General features: G+C 46.9%; 1 protein-coding gene across 2 annotated transcripts in view; it reads right to left on the reverse strand.

The window, feature by feature from the left end:
• Positions 1-18,384, reverse strand: part of LOC138304198 (sulfotransferase 1 family member D1-like) — a 426,949-nt gene extending 408,565 nt beyond the window's left edge. For both annotated transcript variants that reach the window (XM_069244053.1, XM_069244054.1), the window contains exon 1: positions 18,261-18,384. The gene's annotated coding sequence lies outside the window, so the exon portion shown is untranslated. The remainder of the gene's footprint in view (positions 1-18,260) is intronic.
• Between the last annotated feature and the right edge of the window lie 388 nt (positions 18,385-18,772).

Here is an 18,772-nt window from a genome sequence, read left to right on the forward strand (position 1 = left end):
TGTGCCGTTGAAGTGTACCAATGTGCAAAGGATGTGTAATTACAGAATTCGGCTTTCAGTAGGAATTTGAGTTCCACATCGCTGGTCTGTTGCAGATGTCAAGTAATGTTCTGATATGGTCTGGATTGCTTTCCCAAGCTTGGATGAGATTCTATTAGATGATATTGAGGAGGAGGTTTTGGAAGGAGAGAAATGTGTGCTTATCCTCTTCACGACTGCACTACACCTGGGCCAAACCGAAAAGAGAAAGAGGCTGTGGAGAAGGGTGACATCTAGTCTAGCGGTATCATATTGCAGCACTTGATTGAAAAGAGTGCCAAATGACTGTTGTCTTTGGAGTTGATCAGGTTGGTGGTCTGCTGCTTTATGCCCAACTTGTTGCACAAGTGTATCAAGCAACTCCTTCGTTGTCTTTTTATTAGAATCACTGGATAGGCTTAAGTCTCCAGTATATGTACAGTCTATGTGCTGAATGGAGGTGATGTGGCCTAACAGCCAGAGCTGCCGACCATGTAACTGGAAAACAAGTTCCTAGGTCCTGACGTTGGCTCAAACCCCTCTGATCCTGGGCAAATAACTTCATTTTACCTTGCCTAAAAGAAAAATAATCTAACCCTGTGTAATGTAATCTGGTGTTTATTTGAAGCTTGCTAATGCCCATCAGCCAAGTTCACGTTAAATAAAACCACAAAAAATGGAGGTGAATGCAGAGGTTACTAACGTAAAGTTATTTTTGGTTCGGGGAGGTCTGCAGATGAGAATGATGGAGGCTGTCTGAGACACAGTGCGTGGAATAAGTGGTGAGAGGCTCAAATGATGGATTTTGCTGAGGGTGCACTGCACTGCTAGGAGGACTTGTGGATGACTGCTAGTCACCCACCTGGATTGTGTATGGAGTTCATGTGTTGGATGCCTCAGCCTGGAAGTAATAGAATGACTATGGTGCATGCAAATGTCGAAGTGAATCAAATCTTTATGATGAAGAGTGCATCTAAGTTGCGCTCAGTGAAGGTGTCAGCTGGGACAGGATCCAGGATGACTGCAGAGTATTAGTTGATTAAATTAAGGAGCTGTGTTGGTGGAGGTGTGTATATGCTAGTGAATCTTATGTGGATGAGGCCATTGGCACTGAATGTGCAGCATGCGTGCTTCTGGTGCATGGTCTGGGGTGAGTGTTGGTATATGGAATGCTGTGTCCTGTGTGAAGCACATGAACTGATGGCTTACCTTAGAAACAGGGGCTATGGCCATAGGCCTTCCTGGTCCAAACAGGCCCAAACAGAACATGCTCTCACCTTCAGCCAACCATACATAAGTATTTCATGAGAATGCCTGATGCCCTAAAAATGAAGGGGAAGTAGAGGAGAGGGTGGAAAGCACCAGTAATCTGCTTGGTGGGGGTGGACGGAAGTATATCTGCTGGCGATGCTCTGCAGCTCGCAGGTGCAAGACTTCAGACTGGATTGCTGTGACTGACACTTATATCGTTGGAGGGCAGGAAGCTTGAGGAAAGCCCAGATTGGTAGGAACTAATAGGCTGGATTGTCATTTGACAAAAGCTGTTGATTGCATGCTGCTTGAAGGACGAGGATTCAGCCTGCAATATGTGGAATGGCACTCAAAGTTGCTGCAAACAGCAATCTTCGAGGAAGGCCATGATTGGTGGAGGCAGGTGCAAGCATTGGCTTTCTTCAGTCGGTAATGCTGTGCTGCTTGTGCAGCGTTTTGCTATCTAGTTAAATAGATCAGGTGGTTATGCACCTGCAGATGAGAGCTGTATGTAACCTCCAGCTGAAGGTTTGAATCACCATAAAATATCTTAGAGGATTAATAAGCAGGGGTGAACACAATCTTACATTATTGCAAAATTGATCAATTGGGACCCACTGTGTAGTAATGATCACTTACAGCGATATTTATCATTATTTCACACAACGCAGCAAGACACCTTTCTGAGCTTCAAATGGAGAGGGCAGGAATGTGCCACATCTATCAAGGTATGCTTTCCTGCTCTCTGCCTGTGCTGGCTCACCTACAGCTGCCTACTGCCAACAGAGGCACCCTTGCACTATGATGCAAGGGTGCCTGCATTACAGGTGGAATTGTTTTTATGCAGGAAGGGACACCTACCAGCCCAAAAATAGTCCTTCAAGGCTTTTTCTGTGTATGCTGCAGAATGCAGCATACATAGAAAGAGGAAACAAATGAGGAGAAAGGATATTTCTTCTTGTGACACCTCTCCTGGGAAGGCGTACCATTCTGATGCATTCCCAGGTCTACCACTCATGGTAAACCAGGGAATGCATTAGAATCCATGGATGGATGCACGCTCCACCCATGGAACGCCTAACTGAAGCAGAGTAACGCAAGGCAGAGACTTGCAATGCCTTCCTTTACTCCAGATTTACCACGCCACGCGGGGCTAAGTGAGGTGGCCTTGCACTCATTGGTAAATCTCATTAAAGGTTTTGCGTCGCCCTGCGCCCCTTGCATGGTGCAAGGGAAACGAAAACCCTTGATAAATATGCCCCTTAATATTAAATGTCAAAACCAAACTCTGTTTATATTGTGCACTACGCAAATTCTGTGTGTGATTTTTTTCAGAGTCCCAACGCAATCAGGGATAACTTGGCTCCAAAAGTAACAATGTAAGCCTTTTACACCCAACAACTGAAGCCAGAATTTAGCACCAAGTTCTTTGGTTTGGCACTTGCATCTAAGGGTAGCAAAGTTTAGCAGTCCTTATTTTCTGCATCTCCAGCAAGCGGTTTACTCACACTGCCTTGTAAGATACATGCAAAATCACCCCATTTGGCAACTTGAGAGGAGATGCCACTCCCACCAGTATGTGTGTTTGTGCATAGAGACTCTGGGATCACCATGCTGACTCAGTCCCAGCCCCAATGGCTCACGCGAGATCAGGAGTTTTGTGCTTACCTGCCACATCAGATCTTGAAACTCAAAAGCTGAGAGAAGTGTAAGCACAGCTCTTCAGAAGATGCACTCATCCGCGCTGTATGGAGGAATGGAGATTTTCTCTACTGGATCTTCCTCAGGCCCAAACACAAACATCTCCAAAATAAGGGAAGAGTCCACCCCAGATCACAGCACTGACCCTCATATTGCACAACTCCTGACTAGAGCTCTTCCAGGACTAGAGTGTCACAAGGGCATCTGCTTCTTTGGATGAAACCTTTGAAAGTGGCTGCAATTTTCCTTAGCATCATGTAATCAGAGATGACTCTGCTTCTCCCAGGCAGTTAGCCATATCTCTCCAGTACTGTGCAGGGTGACCAGGGTCACAAGGTCTCAGCAAATTGTCTGGTGGCACAAATCCTCTCCTCGGCTACAGTGGGCCAATACAATGTTTCTTCTCTTCTAGTCAGCTTTTTCTTCATGTAGGGATAACTCCAATACCCGTGTCCGCCAGTTGGTGAGCTATTTCCATCAGGGTGTTTGCAAGGCAGATCTTCGTAGCTGGATGCAGAATTCCAACTTCTTGTGCTGAAGCAGGAGGAGTTAGGTGGCTGAGAACGCACCCCAACACTAGAGCTCACAGGTATTAGTCAGTCGTCACTGTTGTGTGCCTCCCCCACATAAAGGCTGATAAGAGATTCTGGCATTAAGGGGGTCATTCTTACTTTGGCGGGCGGCGGAGGCCGCCCGCCAAAGTAACCCCGTCAGAACACCGCACCGCGGTCGAAAGACCGCTGCGGTGATTCTGAGATTTGCCCTGGGCTGGCAGGCGGCCGCCAAAAGGCCGCCCGCCAGCCCAGGGCAAATCAACCTTCCCACGAGGACGCCGGCTCAGAATTGAGCCGGCGTAGTGGGAAGGTGCGACGGGTGCAGTGGCACCCGTCGCGTATTTCTGAAATACTTTGCGGGGCCCTCTTACGGGGGCCCCTGCAGTGCCCATGCCATTGGCATGGGTACTGCATGGGCCCCCAGGGGCCCCGCGGCACCCCCTACCGCCATCCTGTTCATGGCGGGTTTCCCGCCATGAACAGGATGGCGGTAGGGGGTGTCTGAATCCCCATGGCGGCGGAGCGCGCTCCGCCGCCATGGAGGATTCAGAAGGGCAGCGGTAAACCGGTGGGTGACCGCCGGTTTACCCTTTCTGACCGCGGCTGAACCGCCGCGGTCAGAATGCCCTTCGGAGCACCGCTGGTCTGTCGGCGGTGCTCCCGTGGCCGGTGACCCTGGCGGTCACCAGCCGCCAGGGTCAGAATCAGGCCCTAAGTCTGGTGTTTCTTCACTATACTTGTATCAAACTTCTTGAGTTGATATATTGTTAAGGTCGAGCTTAGGTCCAGTATCAGCAGTTCCTGACGTGCTTGTTCCTACCTGACTGGTCATGCCATAGCCTTTGAACTCTAGTGTCAGCAGGGAGGTGGATAGGGATGGGAGATCCATATCAGGGGAAACACAAAAAAGGGCCAAAAGAGAGATAGGTTTTATCACTCAACTGCTTCTCAACCTGTTGGGGTTAACTAATATCTTACCAGAGCATGTGACAGTTTAAAAGGCCTACACTACAGATATTATCTTTCATTGCTATTACTTTCAGACCACAGTACAGTAAGCCGACTGTGGTCACAAGTAAGTCAAAATGGGGGGTGCAAAAAGTGTGTCCTCCCCGGCTACAATCCAACTCTGGGTGCTTACAATGTCAAAATGAGCCATCAGCACAGATGCAAAATTGTCGTTCACATTAATGACAAAAAAAATAAAACGTTACCTGACTCTTGCGGCCTGGTAATCTCAGAGGTAGGTGCATAATCCTCTGAGTGATGAAGGAGAATTTTCAGACCGAAGATATAGTATTGGAACGGAAATGTCTGCTGCATGGTAATGGATGTGTACCCCTTAGCCGAGCGCCCCACTGTGCAGATGCATGGATCCCTAATGCTGATTTTGTTGTTGTTATAAGCAAACATGGATCATGCTTGTGTGCCATGACACAGACCTGTTTCACGGATTGCGGTCTTGTTGGACTGGGAGGGGCACCTAAAGTGCTATCATCATAGTAGTAGAAGGTTACTTCCTCTCACCAGGAGTTAGCAAAACAAGTGGGGTGGTGGTAGATTACTGTGTAGTGATCAGTAGGAGTGAACAGGTCCTTTTTAACCTGTGTCACTGGAGTGACGTTCAGAAGGTGTTGGTGCTAAAGCTAATCTGTGCCAAGGTTTGGGAGGACAAATGGTGTGGGCCAAAAAAGGTTGTTTAGAAGGTTTCAGAGATAAACTACTAGTTGGACACAGGTGCCTCAAAGGAACCCAAGAGGGTGTTCAACATGTACAGGCGGACGCCTTACCTCCAGAGAGATAATATAGTGTATGAAATATCTATGGGAGAGGAAGTAGAGGAAAACAGTGAGCCTCATTCTGACTTGCTGCATAAGCACATGAAGGGCGGAATTTTGGAAGTGGTTCTGTTAGCCCCTTAGTCAATGCCTGAGCAGCAGAGAGAATGTAAAGAGGTGTTGGGACAATTTGTCGAACTCCTTTCGCTGTCTCCAGGGCTGACACCTGTGTGCACAACAGACTTGGGTGACAGTCTGCCAGTAAAGGACAGAATGTCTAACCAGTTCAGGGATGCATTAAGGCAGAAATTGTAAAAATGTTGGACCTTGGGCCACATTACAGAAGTGCCCTGGGAGTGCAACTGGCATTTGCACCCGCTTTGGGCACCCTTGTGACACTTTGGTATTACAAAAGGGGCAGCAGACGCTTGTGTGCCCCATTCTGTTATACAGAAAACGCTGGCACACATGTAGCGCAAGCATTATCGAGAAAGGATTTTTCCTCATTTGCAGAGGGGCGAGGCCTCCCTGCAAATGAGAAAATCATTTTGCCTCTGCACCCACACCATATTACCCATGTGGGTGCAGAGGCAAAATGTCCTTAGGAGGTGCCCTGAAATTGCACCAAAAAAGAGGAATTAGTGTACTCCCTGAGTTGAGGAGAGCGCTACAGAGCCCTACAGAGGGATGGAGGGGTATCCTATGGACCCCCCAGACATCCTTTTGCAGATAGGCGCAGTCACTCGCTGCACCCGCCAGCAAGGGTTTCTCTAAAACCTTTTGAAAGTGCAGGCAGGTTATTGCCTGCACAGAAAAAACAGAGCAGCCTTTAAGCAGCTGCTCCATATTTCTGTTGAATGTGTTGCCGTGGGGGCAGCATGAGTTCACAACAGCCATGAGAGCAGCACAAGTTTGTGGCTGCTCTGAGGGCAGTGCATTCTATAAACTAGGGCACCCTTTCCCTGTTTGCACCTGCTTCAAGGTGCACCAAAGCGCAAACAAGAAAAGTGAGCCTATCTGTAAAAGGGCTCCTCATGGTCATTGAGATATTTTGAGTCCTTGGTCTAATCATGTGGTTCTAGTACCAAAGCAAAAGTCTACTGACTTGGGGGTTCTATGCTCACTGCTGAGCCCTCGATGAGGTAACCAAGACCTATGCCCATCCAATTCCAAGAGCAGATGAGCTCGTGGATCGGTTAGGTTCTGCAAATTACTTGACCACCTTGGATCTGACCAGTAGATATTGGCAGATCGCTTTGGCACCAAATTCTATGGAGAAGATGGCATTCTCGATGCAAGAGGAGCTGTATGAATTCAAGGCGATGCCTTTCAGGGTTGAAGAATGCTCCTGCCACATTTCAGTGCCTGGTGAACTAGTTCTCGAGGGCTGGAATAGTTCAGTGTGGCTTACCTGAAAGACATTGTTGTGTTTACCAATTCATGGCATAACCACCTAAGACACATGTGTTGGCGAGGATACAGGAGGCAAAACCGACAATGGGAAGATTAGCCTGTTGGATGCCAAGATTCAGACTGCAGTGGAGTGGGAAGTGCCTACTACCCAGACTGAAGTGAGGGCCTTTTAGAACTCACCAAGAATTACAGGAACTTTGTGGCAAACTATGGAAGTAAAGTTGACACTGCTTTGACCACTAGGAAGCAGCCCAGGAAAGTGATATGGACTGGGGAGTGTCAGAAGCATTTGAGGAACTAAAGGAGGTTCTATGCACTGCACCAAGTACTAAAAACACCAGACTAAAGTCAGCCTTTCACAGATGGATGCCTCTGACAAAGGAGTTTGAATGGTATTAACTCAATTAAATGGCAGACGTAGAGAGTGTCAGTAAACCTTTATTAATAGAGACTACTACCAGGGTAACAGAGCTGGGCAGATATTGAGGAGGGGTGCTTTGCCATAGTGTAGGCTTTGCATACGTTCCGCCTTTAATTGTTTGGCACTAAATTTGTGGTGCAAATGGATCAAAAGCCACTGAAATGGTTGAAGCCTGAGAAGGGCGAGAATCCCAAGTTGTTGAGTCTGTTTTTTGAAAGGGTTAGATTTTGTGGTGGAGCACAGAGCCGGATTTAGCCTCAGAAGTGATTACAGACTTTCCCACTGTTTTTACCAATCTGACCACCCAAACTTCAGATGGGTGTACAATGTTAGTGAAGTACTGAGTGGTGCGTGCACTGTGTATTCATGCTCTTGAGGTGCATGTGACAGAGTGGTACAGTACCTGAAGGGTGTAGTGCTGTGCAGTGCATGCAGAATAAGTACATGTGCTGGGTGTACGTGTACCTGTGAATGGCACAATACATGAGGAATGCAGTGCGTGTATAAGTGCATCTGATGGACGTATGTGTACCTGTGAGTGGTAAAATACATGAAGGATACAGCGCTGGGAGGGTGCGAATGTTGAATGCAAGTGCTGGATGTGTGTGCACTTTTGAAATGTGCATGGAGAATACAGTATTGTGCAGTGTGTGTATTTTGTATAAATGCACTGGATGCATATGTACCTGTGGATGGTACAATACATGGACAAGACAATACAATACATGGAGGGTGCTGGGTTCCATTTTGGGAAACTCAGGCCTCCACGGTGAACCATGGACTGGACGTAGTTAGATCCCCCATCCCCCTCCCCAGAAAGACTTGTGGATTGCTGCATTTCTTTAAGCTGGGTGTAATACACCGAGGAGAAAAGGACAAGGCCTCTCCTATATACTTCAAAGGATGTGCTTTGATTACGTAAGAGATCACAAGGAAGGAGGGGCCTGGGCACATCTGAGGAAGGAGATGGGGCTGATAAGAGAATCATAAAGACCTCAGGGGAAGACTTGGTAAATTGTATATGCATTTCATATTCTTCCTTTGTATGGGTAGCCTTGGAAATCAACTCTCCCCCTTATAAAAGGGAGTATTTGGATGGACAATGATTTAATGCTGCTGCTGCATGCATTTTGAGCTGTATTCACAACATTTTAACTGGTCTTCAAAGCGCTGTCGGGTCTGAGCAAATAAGCTGATAAGAAGTGAATAACCTTTTTGTAAAAAGCTGTGATGTACAATGGATGGTAAAAGGTGCTGTGTAATGTTGTGTTTACTTACTGGTAATAGCATTACTCTGAGTCCTGGAACCCAACAATTCCAGAACCTCCGGATCCTGGACCACCCGATAACGGGACACAAATGTTGAAGGAACTGCCCAAATGCCAGCCTGACAGATCTCCTGCACAAAAGCCCCCTGCACCTCAGCCATGGGTGCAGCTATGCCCAGGTGAGAGGACAGACCAAAATGCTTATACGCCATCAGAATCATAGACTTGATCCATCTGCTCAATGTCTGTGGAAGGGTTACCCCCTTTCAGGGTGGACCAAAGTTAACAACTGAACCCCTCACTCGCTCAAGGCAGATCAGAATCCCCTGTCACACATCCAGAGAATGAAGCACCACCTCCTCATGAGACTGAGAATCATTGCAAAAGAGTGGAAGGATGACCTTCTGCTGTCGGTGAAATAAAGTTCACCTTGGGCACAAAGCCAGGACCCAGCCAAGAACAAGCCACACCACTAACACCTGCAAGAACAGAGACTAAGAAGACAACAAGTCCAACTCCCCAAAACCAGCGAGTAGAATTGACCGCCACCTAATAAATACCTCCAAGGTTATAAAGAACAACCCCACAGAGGACAGTGACTCAGACGGAGGATACTGGAGATCCCAAAACACCAGCGGTAAATCCAAAGATGGTCACACTACCTTGGAAAATGGCCAAAGATTTGAAAAGCCCTTCAAAAGTCAGAAAACCAGACCCTGGTCATCCACTACACCCCCTAGGGAGATCAAAAAGCCTTAATCGCTACCCACTGTACTTTCAGAGTAGCATGTCGCAGACCCAACTGAAACCCATCCTGGAGAAAGTTCAGCACTTGAGATAGAGACATGGAAAGAGGAAGCACCTGCCAATGATCACACCAGGCCTGAAACATCTTCCAATGCCAAGCATAAGAAGACCTAGTTGACAATCGTCTGGATGCCTTCACAGAAGAAGAAACAGAAGCTGAGAGACCATGCAGCATGAAGCCCCCCACCCTCGTTCAATCGCCAAGCCAACTTGAGCCTGGCCATGGACAGCACCTGGAGGCACAGAAGCCTCAGGAAAGACTGAACCACCAGAAATTTCCACTCCTTACCCATCGTCTTCTCCATCAATAGGGAAAAGCAAATAGAATAGGTCCATGCTGGGGCCACTAGAACCATCTGAGCCTTCTCCCTCCGAACCCAAACCAGATCCAGAAATCTCAGGATCAAAGAGAATGGATGAAAAGCAATCAGCAGAGCCACTGGCCAATGACACGCCAGAGCATCTATCCCTGAGGTCGAATCCTCCCTTCCATGGGTAGAAAACCAGGGAAGAAGTGCTTTCCTTGGGCTCACAAACAGATCCACCTGGAAGTGCCCCACAACTGGCATACTGTGGCAAAGATCTGTGGAGAAAGACAGAAGTCCTGAAAGGACCGACTCTCTCTGCTCAGGCAATCGGCCTGACAATTCAGAGCTCCCTAAAAAACCATGACCCTCAAAGACCCCACAGTCGACTGAGCCCAAAGGAACAATGATCTGCAATTGCCGACAATGACCAAGCCCTCATCCTCCCTTGCTGAATGACATAGGATTTGGCCATGGTGTTGTCTGTTTGCATGATTACTACCCTCTCCTTCAGGAGTGGGGAAAAATGAAGGAGAGCCGACTTGCCTCCAACTCCCTCAAGTTGGAAGACCGGGAACTCTGGTCCGTCTGCCATAGACCTTGAATCGTGAGATCCCCAACAAGGCCCCCCAGCCACTCTTGTTGGCGTCTGTTGTGATGATAACTGGGTCTGGGGACAACAACAAGGCTGGATTAACCATTAAGCAAAATAGGCACTTGCTTAGGGTATAAATGATTATATATATATATATATATATATATATATATATATATATATATATATATATATCTTTTTATTTATTTTTAATAATAATAATAATAATAAAATTGTAATAATAGAGGTTAATGATATGCATTCATCTTGGGAATACAACAAAATTAGAATCTAGTAACTGCCACATTGTGAATTTAAAAAACATGTGCAGAGCTGTATGGATCATTAGCTGACCAACTTTGCACTTCTTGAGATGAATTTGAAAGACACGAAGCAGCTACAAAGGAAATGCTACCAGATGTTGGTTACAAAGCAGTGCAAACTGGTAAATGTATAAATGTATCAGAAAGAAGCAACCCAATGATGGAGATGCTGCACCAGAAGTATATCTGAATGCCGGAGATACATTTTGCAACACCACCTTTTACACAATTGTTGACAAACTTGAAACTGAGACGCGAAAAGGAGAGATATACAAAACAGAGATTTTATTTACTAAGGGATGTGCCACATAATGTCACTTCATCATTGTTGGACTTTTTTTGCCTATGCAGGGTCATCTTCAATCTTTTTGCCTCCTGCCTCCTATTTTTTCTGACCTGCTGCTGTTGGCTTTTGAACTCTGAGCACTTTACCACTGCTAACCAGTGCTAACGTGCATATGCTCTCTCTGTAAAATGTGTATGTGATTGGTTTATCCGTGATTGGCATATTTGATTTACTAGTAAGTCCCTAGAGGTGCCCAGGGCCTGTAAATCAAATGTTACTAGTGGGCCTGCAGCACTGGTTGTGCCACCCACACAAGTAACCCTGTAATCATGTCTCAGACCTGCCACTGCAGTGTCTGTGTTTGTATTTTTACACTGTAAATTCGACTTGGCAAGTGTACCCACTTGACAGGCCTAAACCTTCCCTTTTCTTACATGTAAAGCACCCCTAAGGTAGGCCCTAGGTAGCCCCAAGGGCAGGGTGCAGTGTATGGATAAGGTAGGACATATAGTAATGTGGTTTATATGTCCCGACAGTGAAATATTGCCAATCTCGTTTTTCACTGTTGCAAGGCCTGTCTCTCTCATAGGATAATATGGGGGCTACCTTTAAATATGATTAAAGCGTAGATTCCCCTAGAGAGTAGATGAACTTGTGGAGTTTGGGGTCACAATTTAAAAATACATCTTTTAGTAAAGTTGATTTTAAGATTGTGCGTTTGAAAATGCCACTTTTAGAAAGTGAGCATTTTCTTGCTTAAACCATTCTGTGACTCTGCCTTGTTTGTGGATTCCCTGTCTGGGTCAGTTTGAAAGTTGGGTTGTTTTTCACCTCACACTAGACAGTGACACAAAGGGAGCTGGGGTGTAACCTGCATTTCCTGATTAGCCATCTCTGCTAGGAGGGAGGGGTGGAGTGGTCACTCTCATCTGAAAAGACTGTGCCTGCCTCTGACAATGCCGACTCCAACCCCCTGGTGTGTGTCTGAGGCCTTGCCTGGGCAAGGCAGGATTTCACAAGTAGGTGTGAGTCCCCTTTGAAGAAAGACTAAAATGGGTATAAGAAGGGCACCCAAATCTACAGACTTTAGAAACACTTCTGGAACCAAGAGGAACCTCTGCCTGGAGAAGAGCTGATAGCTGAGGAAGAAGTGCTGCCCTGCCTGTGACTGTGCTTTGTGGAGCTTTCCTGCAGTGCTGCTTCTGCCAGAGTAAGAGGGCAAAGACTGTATTTTGTGTGCCTTCCATCTTGTGAAGAAATCTCCACGGGCTTGATTTAGAATTTGCCTCCTGTTGTTTGAAGTCTCAGGGACAGCAAAGACTTCTCTCTGCCAGCACCTGGAGTCTCTGGAGAGACTCCTGCTCTGACAAGTGGTGCCCTATCCAGTCCCTGGGCCCTTGAAAGGAAAGCTGGTGGAAATCCAAGGAAATTGACTTCGGACGACTCCGGACCGACGCCGCTGCTGAATCCGGTAACGCCGCCTGCACCGGACGCCGTGACCTTCGCTGGAACGCGATGCTCTTCGCAGGCCCGACGCCGCTGCAGCCCCGCTGAAGTCCGCGGCTCTGTGAAAGTAGCCGCACCCCATCGTGACTGATGCCGCGCGAAGCGTGTGGATTCAACATTTCGCACAGACGCCGCAATCCCCGACTTCGCCCATCGGCTTGTTTTCACTCTTCTTCAAAGGTATTGTACTTGGGGGTCTACACGACTCCGTGTCCGGCGCCGCTGGTGTCGGCTTGTTGGGAACGACTCCGTCACGACGCTGTGTTAACATTTCATCGAAGCATTTTTGTTTCTAAATGCTATTTTTGAGTTTAATATCTAAAAATTCATAACTTGACTTGTGTATGTCGGATTTTTGTTGTTTTGGTCTTTTTTTGTTTAGATAAATATTTCCTATTTTTCTAGACTGGTGTTTTGTGTAATTTTGTAGTGTTTTCATTAAGTTACTGTGTGTGTTGGTACAAATACTTTACACCTAGCACTCTGAGGTTAAGCCTACTGCTCTGCCAAGCTACCAAGGGGGTAAGCAGGGGTTAGCTGAGGGTGATTCTCTTTTAACCTGACTAGAGTGAGGGTCCTTGCTTGAACAGGGGGTAACCTGACTGTCAACCAAAGACCTCATTTCTAACAATCATCTAACAATCATCTACTGCTATTGAAAGGTATTCTCACTGTTGTCAAAAGGTGATTGATGCTTACCCAGAGGAATTGAACACACATTTCTCAGCTGAGCTTCAACAGTTTCACTCATATGTGCATCATAAGTTCAGTGCAACACAAAATATAAAAACAAGATTCAGTCATGCTGAACTTTATAAAATAACTGTAGAAGACAATATTGAGTGTACCTTTACATATGTAGACATTTTCTTTCTTATATTTTTAACATTAATTATCACAAATTGCTCAGCTGAGTGTTCATTTTCTCAGTTGAAATATATTAAAAATCTTAACAGATCAACTATGCAACAAGGCGTGCTGAATGCCTTATCTCCACTAAGTATAGAAGCAGATGTGTTATGTAAGATTAGTTTTCAGTATATGATCAAAGACTTTGTAATTAGAAAAAGTAGGAGAAACAGTTCAAATATAAAAAAAAGTGGAAGTATACAAAAATAAACATTATTTTGCATTTTACTGTAAGTTTATTTTACGGTTTATTATTTATATTTTGAATTAGATATATATGGGGGTGCCAAAATCTTTTAAGTGCTTAGGGCCTCTAAAGATCTTAAACTGCCCCTGACCCTTAATTATATTAGACAGAAGGAGGCACCACCCCAGTTCCTCCCTGATCACAGGGGTCAATGGCAGAAGACATGTCAAAGCCTGCACAACAGACACCCATTTGTTCAAAATAAAAATCATGAGAATGCTGAGATGCCACCATGCCCATGGAACCAAAACTTCTGTGGCCACCAAGTTTTTCTCCACCCTCATTCAAAGGGAGACAGACTGAACGGGCGCAGCCAGCGGATGAGACTGGATCTTGAGCACCCTCAAGTCTGGCAAAGTCACAATACCCAGACCTGTCTGGAACCGGGTCCAAATGAAGATGCAATCCTGAGCTGGAACCACTGAGGACTTCCTCGCATTCACCAAGAATCCATGAGAAGATCCAGTATTCTATGCACATGCAAACAGGTCAGGGGAAGAGAAGCTCCCTTGACCAGATAGTCATTGAGCTATGGGAAGACGGCAATCCCCTGCACTTGAAGAATCGCCTTCAGATGGGCCAAGTCCTTGGTAAACACACAAGGGGGTAACTTCAGGCCAAACAGCAAAACGCAGAGCTAATAATGCATCCAACCCACATCAAACCTCAGAAACTTCTGATTACTGACATTAACAGGCACATGTAGGTAAGCATCCTGCAGGTCAATGGCAGCCTAGTAATCCCCTGGACACCAAGAAAATGAGCTGCTGGAGACAAAATCTTGAATGGAATGGACACCACCCACTGGTTGAGGTGCTTTACATCCAAGACAGGTCAAAACTTCTCACACGCCTTCTGTACCAGGAACAGGATTGAGCACACCTCTTGACTGACCTGATCCAGTGGCACTGGGGTGATCACCCTTTTCTTTAACAAGTCCTCGACTCCCACCGACAATGCAGCCTTCTTGGCCGGATTCCTTGGTACAGAAGTAGGGATACACCCCATACCTGGAGGCAGCCAGACAAAGTTGAGAAGATAGCTGTTCCATACTATGCTCTTTATCCAGTTGCCGGAGACAGAAGGCATCCATGCTGGAGAGAAGGCTGCCAACCATCTTCCCACCAGTTGTGAGTCCATAAGAGTCCTATAGTCAGAAACGCTGGCCTGAAGGTCGCACCTTGGAGGTGATATCCTGATGTTTACCTCCCCTGGGCTAGAACCTTTTCCTACGAAAAGAAGAGAAAAGTGTGTCTTTGCAAGGAAACTCCCTACTGTCACTGACATCCAAACAATTCAATGTCCTAGAAGACTTGCGTGAAGAAAACCCATAGAACCAAGTGTGTTTCTTATCCTTGATAGTCTTCCGGATCAGAACATCCAACCACTCACCGAACAGCTTACTTCCCTCGAAGGGCAGCTTCAGGAAGGAAACCTCTGCCAGATCTGTCTTCCACTCCCTCAACTGCAGGTTGCGCTTAACTACAATGACAGAAAAATACTACTACTGAAGTGGCCTTAATGACATCGGCTTAAACATTTGCCAGAAACTTATCTTGTTGTTCCATGTGAACTAGAACATCAGACACACTGGCACCCTCCTGCATGGCCTCTGCCAAGGCTTCAAAATCTTTCACCAAGGACTGAGACATTAAAGCTCCATAGGAAGTTGCTCTGAGCACCAGGTTAGAGTCCAAATAAAATTGTAAAGTCCACCATCCACTTAACGATGCATATGATCTGAAGGCAAACGGTCATCAGGATTCAGAGAAGAATGACCAATGAGATGGGTCAGGATGGAATCTACCTTGATGCCATATGGCAGCAGACGATCCCCTTTCTCCAAGGCATAGGACTACCGGAGTAAACAAGGAACCTGGCAATGCTCAGGATCCTCCCAAGATCTGAATATTGCCTCCTTGATCTGCGTATGCAAAGGCAAAGCCAGCACTGCAGACTTGGTGAATTGCGGGAACAGCTCCTCTGCAGCCCACTCCACCGGAGCCAGAGTCATGCCCAGATTAACTCTTATATGGGCCAGGATCTCGACCAGTTCTTCCATGGATATCAACTTCCCACCCGGTACCACATGCCTCTCTGGCTTAGAAATATTTGAATCATCAGAGTCTACATCATCAGGACGCAGGACTGAAGACTGCCGGGCCTTACTCTTGGAGGACAAGGCTTTGGCAACTGCGGCATCAATTATGGCCTGAACCTCCAAAGCTGTGAGGGACACTGAGCCCCAGCCGGAATGCCAGCAGGACCTCTGACGGGACCATCCTGCTGCAAAACACGTCCGACCTCTGAATCAGGAGAAGAGGACCTCCTTCATTTTGCACCACGCTTCTCCCTTGTTACCAAAACAGGAATGGACAGAATACAAAAGTTACATCATTAAATAGTATGCAAACAGCCCACAGATGGTAATTTGTCTCCAGAAATGACCGTCCAGTAAAAAACAAAATATAAAGGGTGCAGCCACTCGCTAGCACCCCAACCACATATAGCAACCGATAAAAACACATCCAGGAAGATAAAACCCCACAAACTTGAGTAGCTGCAAACCTTGCTCCTGTTAATGCAACTTGTCGCCCGAGGAATCAAAAGCAGTCAGAGTAGGCCAAGAAACAGCTGACCGCATAAACTGGGGTAGGCCAAGTTGGCCGCACAGTCCACTGACCACTACCAAATAGGACCACACGGACGCCGCAATCCCACCGGCATGGGAAAGATCCGGAACGACGCTTGCCTGAACAACGCAGGCCTTTTTCTCTGCCTTAACCACGCATGTGCTGAACAACGCACATGCATGGTTAAGGCAAAGGAAAAGGAAGATCCATCAGGAAAGGACGCGGTCAGGTAGGCGGGGCTTGGGCAGGGTTGGAGGTAGTTTTTAGGGGTGGGGGGTAAAGGGGTTGGGGTGGTTAGGATGTTTTATTTTTTTTTAAGGGGCAGGGTCGGGTTATTTTGTTTTTAGGGGCAGAGGTGGGGGGGTCGGTAATTTTGTATTTGGGGTTGGGGTAATTATATTTTTAGGGCGGGTGGGGGCGTTTTTTTTAGGGATGGGGGTTGGAGTAATTTTGTATTTAGGGCGAGTGGGAGGTTGCGTTTTTAGGGTCAGGTGGGGGTTGGGGTAATTTTGTATTTAGGGTGGGTTATTAGGGGTAGAGGTGGGGGGTCAGGGTAGTTTTGTATTTAAGGCTGGGTGGGTTTTTAGGGGTGGGGGTCAGGGTAATTTTGTATTTAGGGCGGATGGGGTGGTCGGGTTTTAAGGGGCGGGGTAATTTTGTATTCAGGGCAGGCGGGGTGGGGGGTTGGGGTAATTTAGTTTTTAGGGGTTGGGTAGTTTTATTTTTGGGAGTGGGGATTGGTTTTAGGGCTCAGGGTGGGTGGGGGTAGCAGGGTAGTTTTTAACGGTGGGGGGTCGGGTACTTTTGTTTTTAGTGGTGGGTCGGGGAAATTTTGTTTTTAGTGAATGAGTTGTTTTATTTTTGGGGGTGGGGTCGGTTTTAGGGCCCAGGGTGGGGGTATCGGGCTAGTTTCTAAGGGTGGGGGTACTTCTGTGTTTAGGGATAGGGCAGAGGGGTCGAGGTAATTTTGTTTTTAGGGGCTGGGTTGTTTTATTTTTGGGGTCGGTTTTAAGGCTCAGGGTGGGTGGGGGTATAGGGGTAGTTTTTAAAGGTGGGGAGGTCAGGTTACTTCTGTTTTAGGGGCGGGTTGGGGTAATTTTGTTTTTAGGGGTTGGGTTGTTTTATTTTTTGGGGTGGGGGTCGGTTTCAGGGCTCACAGTGGGTGGGGTTATCGGGGTAGTTTTAAGGGTGGGGGTACTTCTGTTTTTAGGGTGAGGAGTGGCATGCCACAACCATGCATGCCGTTTCCAAACATGCATTTACTAGACATGCCTTTACAATGAAGAATCGTTGTAAAGACATGCGTGGAAACAACGTGGAGGTTGTTCCGACCGCGTTGTGTAGGCATGCGTGGTTCCATCATACACCCCACCGCCATCGCGTGACAGCAAAGGGAGCTGCCGGAAGGCACAGGAGCATAATAGAGCCTGCCCATTTGGAAGCCCTAAAAAGGAACGCAAGATAAGCGCTAGTGTAACAATAGCCACTGCTGGCCCATGATGCACCCTGCCCCACTAAATCCAGGGGGGGGCCTCAGCAGGCCTGAGAGCTCCTGGCTGGGCCCCCACCCCCTCCATGTACTTTGCAGTGCAGTGCAGCGCAGCCCCCCCCCCTCCCCCCTTCCCCCCCTCAAGTTTCGTTACCCTACTGGAGGAAAGAAGGGGGGGGGTTATGCGTTGGGTGGGTTTGACATTGCAGGCAGAGGGGCTCAATATGTGAGTCATCACGTCGATAGGGAAAAGGGGGTAATGAGTAAACAGACTTAAAAGCGCCATGCTGTATAATGAGTAACCTGTGTATAAACTGTTGTGGAATACAATAGAAGCTGTTGTTATTGTGCACCGTGCAAGTAAAGCGCTGTGCGGTCTCGGGGTAGATGATATCTACCTTGTAACCTACGAAAAGTGTTGTGCGGGATGAGGGAAGAATGCACTGTATAATGTGTACCCTGTTGTATAGCACTGTGAGATACAAGGACAAAAGTGTACTGTATGTAAATTAGGGTTTCATCTATGGCTAGACGGTGCAACAGAAAGTGTAAACTGTGCGTAGAGCGCTGCGTAGACTGATATTTAATAGTGGTAATCTGCCAAACAATTTGGATTTACTGTGCGCCCACCCAGTGCCATAAACCTACTATGTGGATTCTGGTGGAACGTTGAAAGGTTCCTCTCTTCCCGCCCTCAGGAGAGTGTTACTCGGGCTTTAAATACACTTCCCGGACTAGCATGAATCCTCGACTCACCTTTTCTTATAGGGGACTCGGGTCGCCTCAAGTCCTTATTTCGTAACTGGTGCTGAAAAACAACAGAAGACCAGCACAGTGACAACAGTGGGCAGGTTGTCGATGTAGTTGCTAACAGAACCCCATGACCTCTGGGCGTGGCCAAGAAAAACCAGCAGACTGGCTGTGTGACACGAGAAGGAGGAGTGGGGGGAATCAGGCTTCTCCCAGGACTGAGAGGGATCGGGCAGCTACACGGAGAGATGGCGGACAGGATGTGGCTAGGTTGACCAGAGTTTCAATTCCAAAAACCGCGGCATTTCGCAAAAACAAAACAGTGATTACAGTTTTTTTTATCAACCGAGCGACACATTATGATAGTCCTCATCAACCTGGAATCACACAAGAGACCCTAAGAAAACGAAGAATTGCATTTAAAAAAACCCACACTATGCATTTTAATTTAATTACTTTCTTGTAATAGCTGCTAACTAGCCCCGCTATTTAACACACTCAAACACGCATTCCTCTGT

Source organism: Pleurodeles waltl, chromosome 7, assembly GCF_031143425.1.
Source record: "Pleurodeles waltl isolate 20211129_DDA chromosome 7, aPleWal1.hap1.20221129, whole genome shotgun sequence".
NCBI lineage: Eukaryota > Metazoa > Chordata > Amphibia > Caudata > Salamandridae > Pleurodeles > Pleurodeles waltl.